Consider the following 14,757-nt stretch of genomic DNA (forward strand, 5'->3'; position numbering starts at 1 on the left):
GACATTTTATTTGAACCCCTTTATCGTCAACAATAAGGAATTTAGTATTCCACTAACCATTTTGTTTTGTTTCAAATAACATTGCATGCATATTCTTTTTTTATTTTCAACCATCAACGCAATCCTTGGAAACTATTCTCAATAGAATATGTATTGATAATACTGAGGGTCAAAATTGCTGTCATATTGTGTTTTCGTAAGGCATATTTTGTTTCATTTTCTATTAGTGGGTTCACATCATCAATTTCATATCGATGACATTTCATTGTCCATAACCTATATAGTTATTATTCATCGAATTTATTTTATCAAGTTATTTTAATTTTCTTATATTTAGATAGTTCAGCGAATTAAATTGTAATTGATTATTAACGGGTATCATTAAAATCCATGTTAACAATTACATCACAAAATTGACTTTCTCATTCGATAGATTCGACAGAAAAAAGAACAAAAAGGACATATGTGCGAAAAAAAGGCCGAAGAAGGTTGTGCACAATGGTACCATTTCATAAATACAATACTAATGCTATTAGTATAATGATTGTATTCATCAAGTAATGTTTGTTATACGGCTGTGGATTAAATCAAACACTCTTTCATGTATTCACGTGTAATTGACTACCACAACAGTTACCTATGCAAATTGGTTTTGAAATAGTTGTAATAGCCGAAAAATAAATGTGTTAACAGTTTGATTAAAAACCTCAAATATAACATAAAAAAATAATTTAAGAAAGGAGGGGTTTCACTTATGTCCTATTTTTCTGGGCTTTATTTTTACAACAAAAACCAAATAGCACCTATTAGATAAAATAATTTCATATTGTATGCTATTAAATCAAAATATTTGATTCTTTCTTGGCACATGGTAATTTCAGAAGTCAAAGGTCAAAGGGTGAAAATTCACATTTTCATTGTTAGAGTTTTTAATTAATTAGATATTATAATAGTAATGATTTTGCCGTTCTCACTGTAAATATTGGGCTTGTGAAGGTCAGTTCTGAAAACTGATGAAAAATAAAAAAAAAAAGGTCACAGTGACTTGAATGTGAATTTTCATCTTCGATCTTTGACCTCTGAAATTACCATGAACCCAGAAATTTAAAATTCTGAACAGCATACAATATGCAGCTGAGCCTATCTTCATGCAAACTATTTTGCTTCACACAAAGTGACGGCTCAAAGTTATACCTCTCCTTAACTTAATATGTTACTAAAATATGAAAAGAACGCAAGTTTTTTTCCCAAAATATAATTGTTTTATTTATTTAATTTCAATATAAAAACAAGAGATCCCTGAGGGATCTTGGCGCCCACCAAAGATTGATCTATGTCTGACAAATGAAAGAGGGATCTTTTCTCTGCTTTTCAAACTTACACTTCTTTTTTCTGCTTTTCAAACTTTTAAACTATCAAAATCCAAGATGGTGGTTCGCAAAATGCAATAGGGCAGAACTAGGGTCCTAGAGGAACCTACATATGATATTTGAGAACAATCCCTTCAATACTTTCTGAGAAATAGCGGTAACAAACTTTAACTATCAAAATCCAAGATGGCCACCAGTCGGCCATCTTGTTGACCGATCAGTCCCAAAATGCAATATGCACAACTGGGGTCCTAGGGGAACCTACATATGAAATTTGAGAAAGATCCCTTCAGTACTTTCTGAGAAATAGCGGTAACAAACTTTAACTATCAAAATCCAAGATGGCTACCTGGCGGCTATCTTGTTGACCGATCAGTCCCAAAATGCAATATGCACAACTAGGGTCCTAGGGGAACCTACATATGAAATTTGAGAAACAATCCCTTCAGTACTTTCTGAGAAATAGCGGTAGCAAACTTTTAACTATCAAAATCCAAGATGGCTGCTGGTCGGCCATCTTGTTGACCGATCAGTCCCAAAATGTAATATGCACTACTAGGGTCACTAGAGGGAACCTACATATGAAATTTGAGAACAATCCCTTCAATACTTTCTGAGAAATAGCGGTAACAAACTTTAACTATCAAAAATCCAAGATGGCCACCGGTCGGCCATCTTGTTGACCGATCAGTCCCAAAATGCAATATGCACAACTGGGGTAGTAGGGAACCTACATATGAAATTTGAGAAAGATCCCTTCAGTACTTTCGTAGAATTAGCGGTAACAACGTTTAACTATCGAAATTCAAGATGGCGGCTGGTCGGCCATCTTGTTGACCGATCAGTCCCAAAATGCAATATGCACAACTGGGGTCCTAGGGGAACCTACATATGAAATTTGAGAAAGATCCCTTCGGTACTTTCTGAGAAATAGCGGTAACAAACTTTAACTATCAAAATCCAAGATGGCTACCTGGCGGCTATCTTGTTGACCGATCAGTCCCAAAATGCAATATGCACAACTGGGGTCCTAGGGGAACCTACATATGAAATTTGAGAAAGATCCCTTCAGTGCTTTCTGAGAAATAGCGGTAACAAACTTTAACTATCAAAATCCAAGATGGCTACCTGGCAGCCATCTTGTTGACTGATCAGTCCCAAAATGCAATATGCACTACTAGGGTCCTAGGGGAACCTACATATGAAATTTGAGAACAATCCCTTCAATACTTTCTGAGAAATAGCCGTAGCAAACTTTTACTATCAAAATCCAAGATGGCTGCTGGTCGGCCATCTTGTTGACCGATCAGTCCCAAAATGTAATATGCAGAACTAGGGTCCTAGAGGAACCTACATATGAAATTTGAGAACAATCCCTTCAATACTTTCTGAGAAATAGCGGTAACAAACTTTAACTATCAAAATCCAAGATGGCCACCGGTCGGCCATCTTGTTGACCGATCAGTCCCAAAATGCAATATGCACAACTGGGGTAGTAGGGGAACCTACATATGAAATTTGAGAAAGATCCCTTCAGTACTTTCTGAGAATTAGCGGTAACAACGTTTTAACTATCGAAAATTCAAGATGGCGGCTGGTCGGCCATCTTGTTGACCGATCAGTCCCAAAATGCAATATGCACAACTAGGGTCCTACGGGAACCTACATATGAAATTTGAGAAAGATCCCTTCAATACTTTATGAGAAATAGCGGGTAACAAACTTTAACTATCAAAATCCAAGATGGCTGCCTGGCGGCCATCTTGTTGACCGATCAGTCCCAAAATACAATATGCACAACAAGGGTCCTAGGGGAACCTACATATGAAATTTGAGAAAGATCCCTTCAGTGCTTTCTGAGAAATAGCGGTAACAAAACTTTAACTATCAAAATCCGAGATGGCTACCTGGCGGCCATCTTGTTGACCGATCAGTCCCAAAATGCAATATGCACTACTAGGGTCCTAGGGGAACCTACATATGAAATTTGAGAAAGATCCCTTCAGTACTTTCTGAACAAACTTTAACTATCAAAATCCAAGATGGCGGCTGGTCGGCCATCTTATTTGACCGATCAGTCCCAAAATGCAATATGCACAACTAGTGTCCTAGGGGAACCTACATATGAAATTTTGAGAAAGATCCCTTCAGTACTTTCTGAGAAATAGCGGTAACAAACTTTAACTATCAAAATCCAAGATGGCTGCCTGGCGGCCATCTGATGATGGTGGGCTAAAAAACCTCATGAAACATATTGGTAAGCAATATTTGGAGTCTTTTGTTTATTTTCATGAATTGTTTGCACAGATTGAACGAGGCAAAGAACAAGCCAAGGAGGTAACCACAGAAAGTACAAAACCTGCTGAGACCAACTATGTACATATCTATGTATGTAAAACCATATTGCAGAAATATTATGCAATACCGTAACGACCGTCCGTCAACAATCGACTTTTCCAATAACCGCCGGTCGGAATTTGACAAAATTTGACTGGTCGGGCTTACCCCCTGGGGGCCTTAAGGGCGGGGCAAAAAGAGTATATTTTGGCTTTTTTTTACTTAAATGTCTTCTCCTCTGAAACAAAGCATTGGATGACACTCATAATGCAATGGTAGCATCCTTATAGGGTTAGTATTCAAAATTGTACAAATGGTGGGGCTAATCCCCGAGGTCTTTATGGGCGGGAACAAAAAGGGTCAATTTGGCTATTTCATATACACAACTTCTCTGAAACTTAGCATAGGGTAGCGCATCCTTTAGGGTTAGGATTCAAAATTGTAACAAGAGGCCCAGAGGGCCTGTATCGCTCACTCTGGTTTTTTTTTTGTAATTATCACAAAGACTCTGACAATTAGAAAAAATTAGCAAAATTGACTCCCAAAGTTTAATTTTGAATCACAACCATACAATGATGCTATTGATAACATACAAATATGCTATCCAATACATAGGTTCAGAAACGAAGTAATTTATATGAAAATAGTAGCCTAATTTGACCTTTTTGACCCCGCATCTATTGCCGTCTAAGGCCCCAGGGGTCAGCCCCATTTGTACAATTTCAAGATTTGTACAATGCTTCATTGATTGCCAACCATGCTAGTTGCAGAGAAGATGTCGTTTATATGGAAATAGCTAAATTGACCCCATCAGGACCCCGGGGGGTCAGCCCCATCATTTGCAAAATTTTGAATCCAAACCCTATAAGGATGCTACCATTGCATTATGGTGCTATTCCATGTCGTTGATTAGTTGCAGACCCCGAAGATCATTTGTACGTTTATATGGAAATAGCAGAGAAGAAGTCGTTTATTGACCCCCTCAGGCCCCTATAAATTGACCCCATGTAGCTCCACCCATGTTAAGTTGCCATTTATATGGAAATAGCTTTGACCATGCCCCACAATTTCGGAATACCCACCCTATAAGGATGCTACCATTGTATTATAGGTGCTATCCCATGCTTGGTTTCAGAGAAGTCGTTTAAATGGAAATATAGCCAAATTGACCCCTTTTGACCCCGCCCCTCAGGCCCCCAGGGGGTCAGCCCTATCATTTGTACAATTTTGAATCCCCACCCTATAATGATGCTACCATTGCATTATGAGTGCTGTCTCATGCTTGGTTTCAGAGAAGAAGTCGTTTATATGGAAATTGCCAAATTGACCCTGCCCCTCATGCCCCCCGGAGGTAAGCCCTATCATTTGTACAATTTTGAATCCCCACCCTATAACGATACTACCATTGCATTATGAGTGCTATCTCATGCTTGGTTTCAGAGAAGTCGTTTATATGGAAATAGCCAAATTGACCCCTTTTGACCCCGCCCCTCAGGCCCCCGGGGGATAGCCCCATCATTTGTACAATTTTGAATCCCCACCCTATAAGGATGCTACCATTGCATTATGGGTGCTATTCCATGCTTGGTTTCAGAGAAGAAGTCGTTGATATGGAAATAGCCAAATTGACCCCTTTTGACCCCGCCCCTCAGGCCCCCTAGCCCCATCATTTGTACAATTTGAATCCCCACCCTATAAGGATGCTACCATTGCATTATGGGTGCTATTCCAAGCTTGGTTTCAGAGAAGAAGTCGTTTATATGGAAATAGCCAAATTGACCCCTTTTGACCCCGCCCCTCAGGCCCCCGGGGGGTCAGCCCAATCATTTGTACAATTTCAGATTCCAACCCTATAAGGATGCTTCCATTGCATTATGAGTGCTCTTCCATGCTTAGTTGCAGAGAAGAAGTCGTTTATATGGAAATAGCTAAATTGACCCCACCCTTCAGGACCCCGGGGGGTCAGCTCCATCATTTGCAAAATTTTGAATCCAAACCCTATAAGGATGTAACCATTGCATTATGAGCGTAATCCCATGTTAAGTTGCAGAGAAAAGTCATTTATATGGAAATAGCTAAATTGACCATGCCCCTCAGGCCCCGTGGGGGTCAGTCCTATCGTTTGCACAATTTGGAATACCCACCCTATAAGGATGCTACCATTGTATTATAGGTGCTATCCCATGCTTGGTTTCAGAGAAGTCGTTTAAATGGAAATATAGCCAAATTGACCCCTTTTGACCCCGCCCCTCAGGCCCCCAGGGGGTCAGCCCTATCATTTGTACAATTTTGAATCCCCACCCTATAATGATGCTACCATTGCATTATGAGTGCTGTCTCATGCTTGGTTTCAGAGAAGAAGTCGTTTATATGGAAATTGCCAAATTGACCCTGCCCCTCATGCCCCCCGGAGGTAAGCCCTATCATTTGTACAATTTTGAATCCCCACCCTATAACGATACTACCATTGCATTATGAGTGCTATCTCATGCTTGGTTTCAGAGAGAAGTCGTTTATATGGAAATAGCCAAATTGACCCCTTTTGACCCCGCCCCTCAGGCCCCCGGGGGATCAGCCCCATCATTTGTACAATTTTGGATCCCCACCTTATAAGGATGCTACCATTGCATTATGGGTGCTATTCCATGCTTGGTTTCAGAGAAGAAGTCGTTGATATGGAAATAGCCAAATTGACCCCTTTTGACCCCGCCCCTCAGGCCCCCTAGCCCCATCATTTGTACAATTTGAATCCCCACCCTATAAGGATGCTACCACTGCATTATGGGTGCTATTCCAAGCTTGGTTTCAGAGAAGAAGTCGTTTATATGGAAATAGCCAAATTGACCCTTTTGACCCCGCCCCTCAGGCCCCCGGGGGGTCAGCCCAATCATTTGTACAATTTTGAATCCCTACCCAATAAGGATGCTACCATTGCATTATGGGTGCTATCCCATGCTTGGTTTCAGAGAAGTCGTTTATATGGAAATAGCCAAATTGACCCCTTTTTGCCCCGCCCCTCAGCCCCCATCATTTGTACAATTTTCAGTTAGTAGCCCATAAGGATGCTACCAGTAATTTTGTTGAAATCTGACCAGCGGTTATGGTGAAGAAGTCGATTGTTGACGGACGCCGGACGCTGCGGTATCCCATAAGCTCACCTCGGTCCTTCGGACCAGGTGAGCTAAAAATGGTGGGGGCTGACCCCGAGGGCCTGAGAGGTTGGGCCAAAAGGGTCAATTTGGCTATTTTCATGTATACAAATTCTTCTCTGAAACTAAGCATCTAATAACACTCATAGTCATATGATATTAAAAAGCATCGTTATGTGGTTGGGATTCAAAATAAAACAAATCATGGAGTCATTCTTGCTTTGCTATTGAGTTTTTTTTTATAATAAGTAAGAAATAAACACGGGAGGGATACAGACCCTCTGCGCCTCTTGTTTACTAATGTGAGACCAATCATTCAAAACGCCAAATTAACCACCATTGAAGACATTATGAAAAGACTACAATACTGTCTCAATAATCAGTAGAGTGTTTACTTGATATCATTAGGTGAAAATGAAATGAAATTAAACAATTTTATCTACTTTTCAGGATATCTTGGTATCGTAGTATGCAAACCAGACAGTATACCTTGGTGTGCTTGTTTCCGGGAGAAGAGGAGGATCAATATGGGAAAAACAAAATAATGAGAAAATTTACAGACACCAAAAACATCAGCATAACGAAAAAAAACTAAACTTGGAAAGTGACAGATATGAATTCGATCCCAACTACAAGATAACATGGGTAACACGGATTTTAGCAACCCTTAACGACACTAGAACCAAATTCAAATTCCATTTTTAGTGCATATATGCTATATTTTGCAAGACAAGTAAAATGGGAATAATGGAAATATATCTCATATATATCTACTTACTTGATTTTACAAGATCGGATATTTAATTTGACAACAAAACTGAAACTAGCATATTCTTAATCATATATGAATTATTTTGATTAAATTACAAAGCAATACATTTATTGTTAATTATTGTACATACATGGAAATATTTAAGAAACATTGGATTGATTTAAGTACAGATAATGAAATGTAAACATATTCGTTTGTTGTTTGATACATTTTTCAACAAAATAGTAGAGAAAACATAATTCTTTGTGATGTAGATATTTACTCAGATATGCAAATTGCAGTTGTTAGCATTGTACAAAGATTGAACATCCCTCAATTATAGCTTTTGCAATTTCTAATTTAAATTTCGGGGAATTGATTGTTGATAAATACTTCAAGATTTAAAGCTGACTTTGTTAACCCACATTTTGCATACATGTGTATAAATTATGAAAATGATATGAAATATAACAATAACATCATTGAAAATCCATCTAAACGAAACTTTCGGACTTTGTAGTGATGTAGAGAATGCGCTTAAATTAAAACGTTAGTTATATGATTTTTCATACCTTTTCAGAACATTGTAGGATGTAGGGAATTCGCTACATTGAAAGGCCATGGATTTTTTGTATCTCAATATTTCAGATGATGTAGGGAATTCGCTGCATTGACAAGCAAGGTATATGAACCATTCGGACAGTTTCAGAAATTTGAATGATGTAGTGAATTCTCTACATTGACACGCAATGTCAGAGGAGTCTTTAGGACGTTTTCAGAAAATTGTACGATGTAGGGAATTCGCTACATTGAAAGGCCATGAATTTTTTGCATCTCAATATTTCAGATGATGTAGGGAATTCGTTACATTTAGAAGAAAGGTATTTGAGTCTTTGGGACGTTTTCAGAAAAAAATGTACGATGTAGGGAATTCACTATATTGAAAGGTCATTGGATCTTTGCATTTCGATATTTCGGACTATATAGTGAAATCGCTATTTTGAAACGCAAGGTATATAGACGTTTCGGACGTTTTGAGAACATAGTACGATGAAGGGAATTCCCTACATTGAAAGACTAGACAATGTAGAAAACAAGACAATGTAGGGAATGACCTACATCCTAAGGCAGATAAAAGGAAAACACATGGCAATATTCTTTCGTCAAAGTGTCAAAACTAGAAAAAAAAGTATGAAATGAATCAAAATCAATTCTTAATGGCTTTAATGGGAACGTTGAATTAGTTTCATCTTATTTGGAATCGCGTTTTATGTACTTTTGGTTTAATGCTGCCATACTTCTTGAATTTCAGATTGGCGGCAATTTGGAAAATTTAATGAGAATATAATTAACATGTTTTATTTTCTTAAAGTCAACTTGTTTGTTTGTTTGTTTGATTAATCAACGTCCTATTAACAGCTATGGTCATGTAAGGACGGCCTCCCATGTATGCGGTGTGTTGCGTGTATGTTGTGCGAGGTGCGTGTTTTGGGAGACTGCGGTATATTCATGTTGTGTCTTCTTGTATAGTGGAACTGTTGCCCTTTTTATAGTGCTATATCACTGAAGCATGCCGCTGAAGACACCAAGCAAACACGCCCCACCCGGTCACATTATACTGACAACGGGCGAACCAGTCGTCCCACTCCCTGTATGCTGAGCGCTAAGCAGGAGCAGAAACTACCACTTTTAAAGACTTTGGTGTGTCTCGGCCTGGGGACAGAACCCAGAGCCTTCCTCACAAGGGCGAACGCTCAACTCAAGGCCAAAAGTGAGGCGGTGCCAAGGGAGGCATTAGGAAAGATAAAGTCAGTTAGGAAGAAGAGAAAAGATAAGATCCTAAATTTAGTCGCCTTTTACGATCATGCAATAGGGGCAGCAGGTACAATTCTGACGCCCTACCTGCAGGGCCATAAAGTCAACTTAGCCAATCATTATATTATCTTCATATATACCGGGTAGGTATAAGTACATGAAGTAAATTTGGTGGCCATCTAGAAATACTAAATCGTTGTCTTTCTACATGATGTTTAACACTACCAGAATGATCCGTAATCAATAATAATAATCATCAATAATATTAGTGAAGATATTTTAGAATCTTAAAGGTAGGTTTCGCCCAACCAAATAAATATTTTTTTGTGAAATGCGATAAACGGAAGAAAAGATGGAAAAACATATTAAAATACCTCAATTTAATTTCTTTATGCGTTTGAGATTGAACAAATGTTTCTTGAATACAAAATTGAAGGAAATCCTTGATTTTATTACGGTGTCCGTCAGACAAAATAGTATGCAAATGAAGATACGATGCATTGTGTTGTCGAAGTTTCGCGCATGCGCATTGTCACGCACTAAAAGTAAACAAAATGGCTGAACGAATGTTGTGAGATAAAGAAAAATATATCTGAATTGGCAACGAAGTGGAAGAAATTATTATGGATTCGGTAGCGTCCTAGGATATCTATAGGGAATTGAATTCATAGATGGCATGTACAATAGAAGAAACATAAGCCACATCTGAAGTGGAACTTGCCCGAATCTGTTGGGACTCGTGCAACGGCATTGCACGTGGTGAGTTAACTTTCAACACATATGCCAGCGCACAAACAGCCGCAGAATAACTACATGTATATTTGGTGTACAAAGCTAGCGAGCGCATGTAAGTAACATGAAGTGGTTTAGATTTTATGATATGTATAAAGAGTCCATCGCACTTCGATTTGTTGTTGTTGTTTTTTTTTTAACTAAACATGCCGTGTCAAGACTGTCACTTCTATCTGACATTTTGTTGCACGCTTCCGTTTGTTGATGCGGCCTCGTTTTGGAAAAAAAATACGTCATGTTCTATGTAAAGCTTGACTTCACTCTATTTTTAGAGAAGTATTTCCCTGGTCAAGCTAGGCAACTGACCACCCATGTTGTTCGCTGTATGCATTGAAAAAGATCTGAAGATTATATCTATGTGCAGGATAAATTTCAATTTCGTAGTCTTTATATTTCATTGGGCGAAACCCTACCTTTAACTTAATGCTTTGCTCGATCATTGACAGAGTGAAATACGGAAACAACCTTTTTTAACGGCCATCTGGTATTTCCAAATGGCGGCCATTTTGAAATTAAAATAAGAATCAAAATATTTATGCATCAAACACTTCAAAAGGATTACTACTCTCATTATATTTGCAGGTGTTTATTTCCTTAAAGTTAGCTTGACCAATTAGATGTATCAAATAGAGATATAGCTCGAAAAGTTGGCGGCTATTGTGAATTACAAAATGGCGATCCTTCTACATGAAGTTTTGCACTATCAAATTGTTCCAAAGTATCGATAATATGGATGTAAACGTTTTAAGTTTGGGTCTAACTGGTATAAAACGTGAGTTATGGGTCGAAGAATATGGTTTTGGCGGCTATTTTGAAAACCAATATGGCGGCCACCTGAGGCCGTGATTTTTCGGGGTCATTTTGTTCCCCTGAAACCTTATGTTCTAAAGAAGCCACATGCAAAGTTTCATGCTTTCTTCAAAAATTTGAACGATTTTTGTGCTTAGCCGCTCCACTATTCATTTTCTTTTTCTGTAAAACCACTCCAACTTTTCTTGCTTTTGTTAATGCCAACATGGATAGTAGCCATTTATGGTGATACATTTTTATCGACTTAAATGACGTTGTAAAACATTTGATGTTGTATCAGCTGTGTAGTTGATTTGGGTAATTTCGACTGTCATTTGTTGCTCCCGTCTTGTCATACAGCTTAGTGGTAAGCTAAGTAGTCCTGCGAGTCCGATGACGGCACCGCCGAAGTAAAATGCACTGTTGTAACTCCCGCTCATTTCAGATAAGATACCTAAAAATAAACAAATCCTTTTAATGAATTGTTAAATAGTTAAATAATTTCAATATGTAACTAAAGGTATAACATGTTTGCATTCAAAACACCTTATTTCGCCTAATTATCACTTATCACTAAAATACGATGTCTAACCTTTTAAACAATCTTAAACTGTTTCATTACCATTGTTCAAGTTCTATGTGCCGTAATTGGACAAACAATTTTACATACTATTTTTTCTTCTGTGCTCTATTGAAAACCATAGGTTTAATGAATGAATATGTTAATTAAATGTAAAATAATTAATTTTGGAAGTACTGCTAAAATGATTTTCAGCCCTTATTTGTACTAAATAAATGTAAAAATCTAAACCAATTCATTATGAGTATCGTAACTCTCAAACTGTTGGTTGTGAATTACATTAAATTAACTTGCTTAGTGAGTATGAAAAATACGGCACATATACTTAAAAGAATACTGTGTATGTAGTTCCATAAGTACGCGTGTCATCTAGTAGAACCTTTATATACAATACACGACCAAGCAATTATCTTAAGCTAGCTCCACAGCTAAAAAATGGTATGTTTTTCTGTCAAAAATAGGATTTAAGTAACAAAAGCTACACCAATACCATCATTGAACAGCCATATCTTCTCAACTGACTTCAAGATGAAAACATTAGATAATTTATTTCGTCCCGAAAAAAATCCGTGGCACTATGGTATGAAATAATGATTGCGCATGCACCAAAAGCGAAATAATTCATCTTTATATCATTTTTGTGTTAATTAGACAAAGATATAGATACGATCAATCTGAAATGAATTGTTGTTTACATGATGAGTATCGTTTATACTATGTCGGCGATTGAACATCCTTTAAGTATCGTTTGTATCATATGGAGTTAAATGTTCGATTGAAATCGATTGTCAAAAAACACACATTGTCAAAACATTAGCATTTTGTCTATTTAAAATAGAAGATAAAGATCATTAGATATATCTACCTGCAAAATAGGTGGTCCAATAAATGATCCAGAGCCCATACAAAAGAACTGTATTCCAAGTGCCGATGATAGGACATGGACCCCTAACAGTTTCACCAGGTTGACAGTCATGAACAAAACAAACGTAGCTTTGGGAGAAAAAAGTAGTAGCGTAGGTAACTGAAAGTTTTGACAACATTATTATTACGTAAATATAAATATTTATATTCTATATCAAACTAATAACTCATATAAGTCCTCTCGTTTCTTCTCATACATGATTGATCATGTTCATGTATAGGGTTAGTATACATACGTTTATGATTTTTTTAAATTTGGTTTAACGGTCTTTTAACAACATTAAGGATGTTTTAGGTTTAATTGATAAGGGTCGAGTATCCGGAGAAAATCTAACATCGATTTGTGGTCAGGACCTTGCAAATGTCCTTTATGGGGTTCTAACTCGCGACCCACGCAGTGTGTCGTACTTTGTCTGGGTATCTGAATCCCCTTTAATGGCAAGCCAGATATACCCCACATGTTACAATACGAGTCGCAATCGGTTACCTGTGGTAGCCCCAGACTTGCAAACGTAGTGTAATATGGAACCATGCTTGTGGTTAGCGCCCCTATCAACAACATGGCACTGTTCAGAACAAGAGTATTCACACACGACTTGTCAGATATGTAACCGACCAGGACGCGTGACACAATACTCGATATCCCGATGATTGAAATCAGAAGAGCACTTTCGCGGGATGACAGATACACTATGTACAGGCAGGTAGCTGAATGGAATGTTAAATCCTGAAAGACAAACAAAAAATTATAATAATAGACATGACCTTTAATTAGGTTTATTTATTTAAATCTAACATCGGCATGTTGTAATTATGGAAATCGAGCTATAATATTTTGTCACAACTCAAAAAGTATTATGCAAAAAGAGTAGTTCAAGAACTGTAAGCAAATGGTTAACTGATACACCCAATCTGATTAAAGATGTTCCACCGCTGACAAATGGTATTTTTCACTATAAAAAACAGGAGCAGACGATTTAGTATTTTTCTCCAGCTACAAAAGTTACGTACTTCACACCATTACCACTATTGAAAAGATTGAGCTTCTAATTTTACTTCAAGTTAAAAATATGAGAAATAATTAATTGCATCCCGAAAAAATTCCGTGACACTATATCCCATGTGGAATGAAGTACTGATTGCGCATGCACAAAAGGCGAAATAAATTATTTTTTTGTGTTAATTAAGCATATATTTACACGATTAAACAACAATTATTGTTCAAATGATTAACATCATTTATGCTCTGTCGGCGGTGGAGCATCTTTAAAATACAGATCCTTATTATCATTACGTTTGAAAAATCCCATTAGGGGTCATGTCCCGGTGACCTTTGAAAATAGCCAATCAAATTGCTACTTGCAAAATTTTGACAGTAAATTTCAGGGGACGAAATAGTTGAAAAAACTGTCAGAATTATATTTCGGTTTACGTAGTCATCTCGCCCAAAGAGCACAACAAAGCTAATTGTGTTATGTATACTGGGATGAAATATCGTTTTCAATTGATGTAACAAGGTGTAAAAAATGGATTGGGTATGAATAACCACGTAGTATCTGGACGTGGACTCCCCTTTGGATTTTAATCAAATCTTATTATTTAATGAGTGGATTATAAGGATCTGTATTTAAATCAGATTTGCTGATACCACCTTAACCCTTTATTAGCCGTAGATCATGATAACCAATTTGAATAAAATTGATCTAGAAACTACTACTCTACTCTGCTTATTAACAAAACCTGTGTATAGTGACCTGGTTGACATTGGCAAGCCAAATTTTTCAGAGAAAATAACAAGAAAAAAGAGCACAAAATACAGATCATGCTTGATTGCTTCTAATAATCATAAAAACATCTCATATATTAACATCGTATTACCCATTAAATTTAGGAAAACACCAGATTATCTGATGCCGGAAGACGGGCCGTTTCAGCAATGATATTTCAAATGTGTCCGACAACCCGCAACACGCCCTGGTATTTATTGGCTACACGAAAACTTTCTGTGTACATGTTAGGCCTAGTGCTCTAGTTTGGTGCCATTTATTCTAATGGAACCTTCCATTTTTCCAATACTTTTTTTTCTGTTACCACCAAGGAAATTTATATTAAAAAATTCAACTGGGCGCGGCGGGATAAATGCCCCAAGCTTTAAATTTTTTGCGGCTCCCGTGTTGATATTACGGTTTCTTTTTAGCCGTCAAGGGTAGAGGTAGATTCTATCTTCGATGATCGACATTGTCGACTACC

At 37.4% G+C, this 14,757-nt stretch overlaps 1 pseudogene; it reads right to left on the reverse strand.

Annotated features, from left to right (window-relative positions):
• LOC138310106 (monocarboxylate transporter 9-like) overlaps window positions 1–13,238 on the reverse strand; it is a 34,524-nt pseudogene extending 21,286 nt beyond the window's left edge.
• Between the last annotated feature and the right edge of the window lie 1,519 nt (window positions 13,239–14,757).

The sequence above is a fragment of the Argopecten irradians genome, chromosome 16 (assembly GCF_041381155.1).
Source record: "Argopecten irradians isolate NY chromosome 16, Ai_NY, whole genome shotgun sequence".
In the NCBI taxonomy this organism is placed as follows: Eukaryota; Metazoa; Mollusca; class Bivalvia; order Pectinida; family Pectinidae; genus Argopecten; species Argopecten irradians.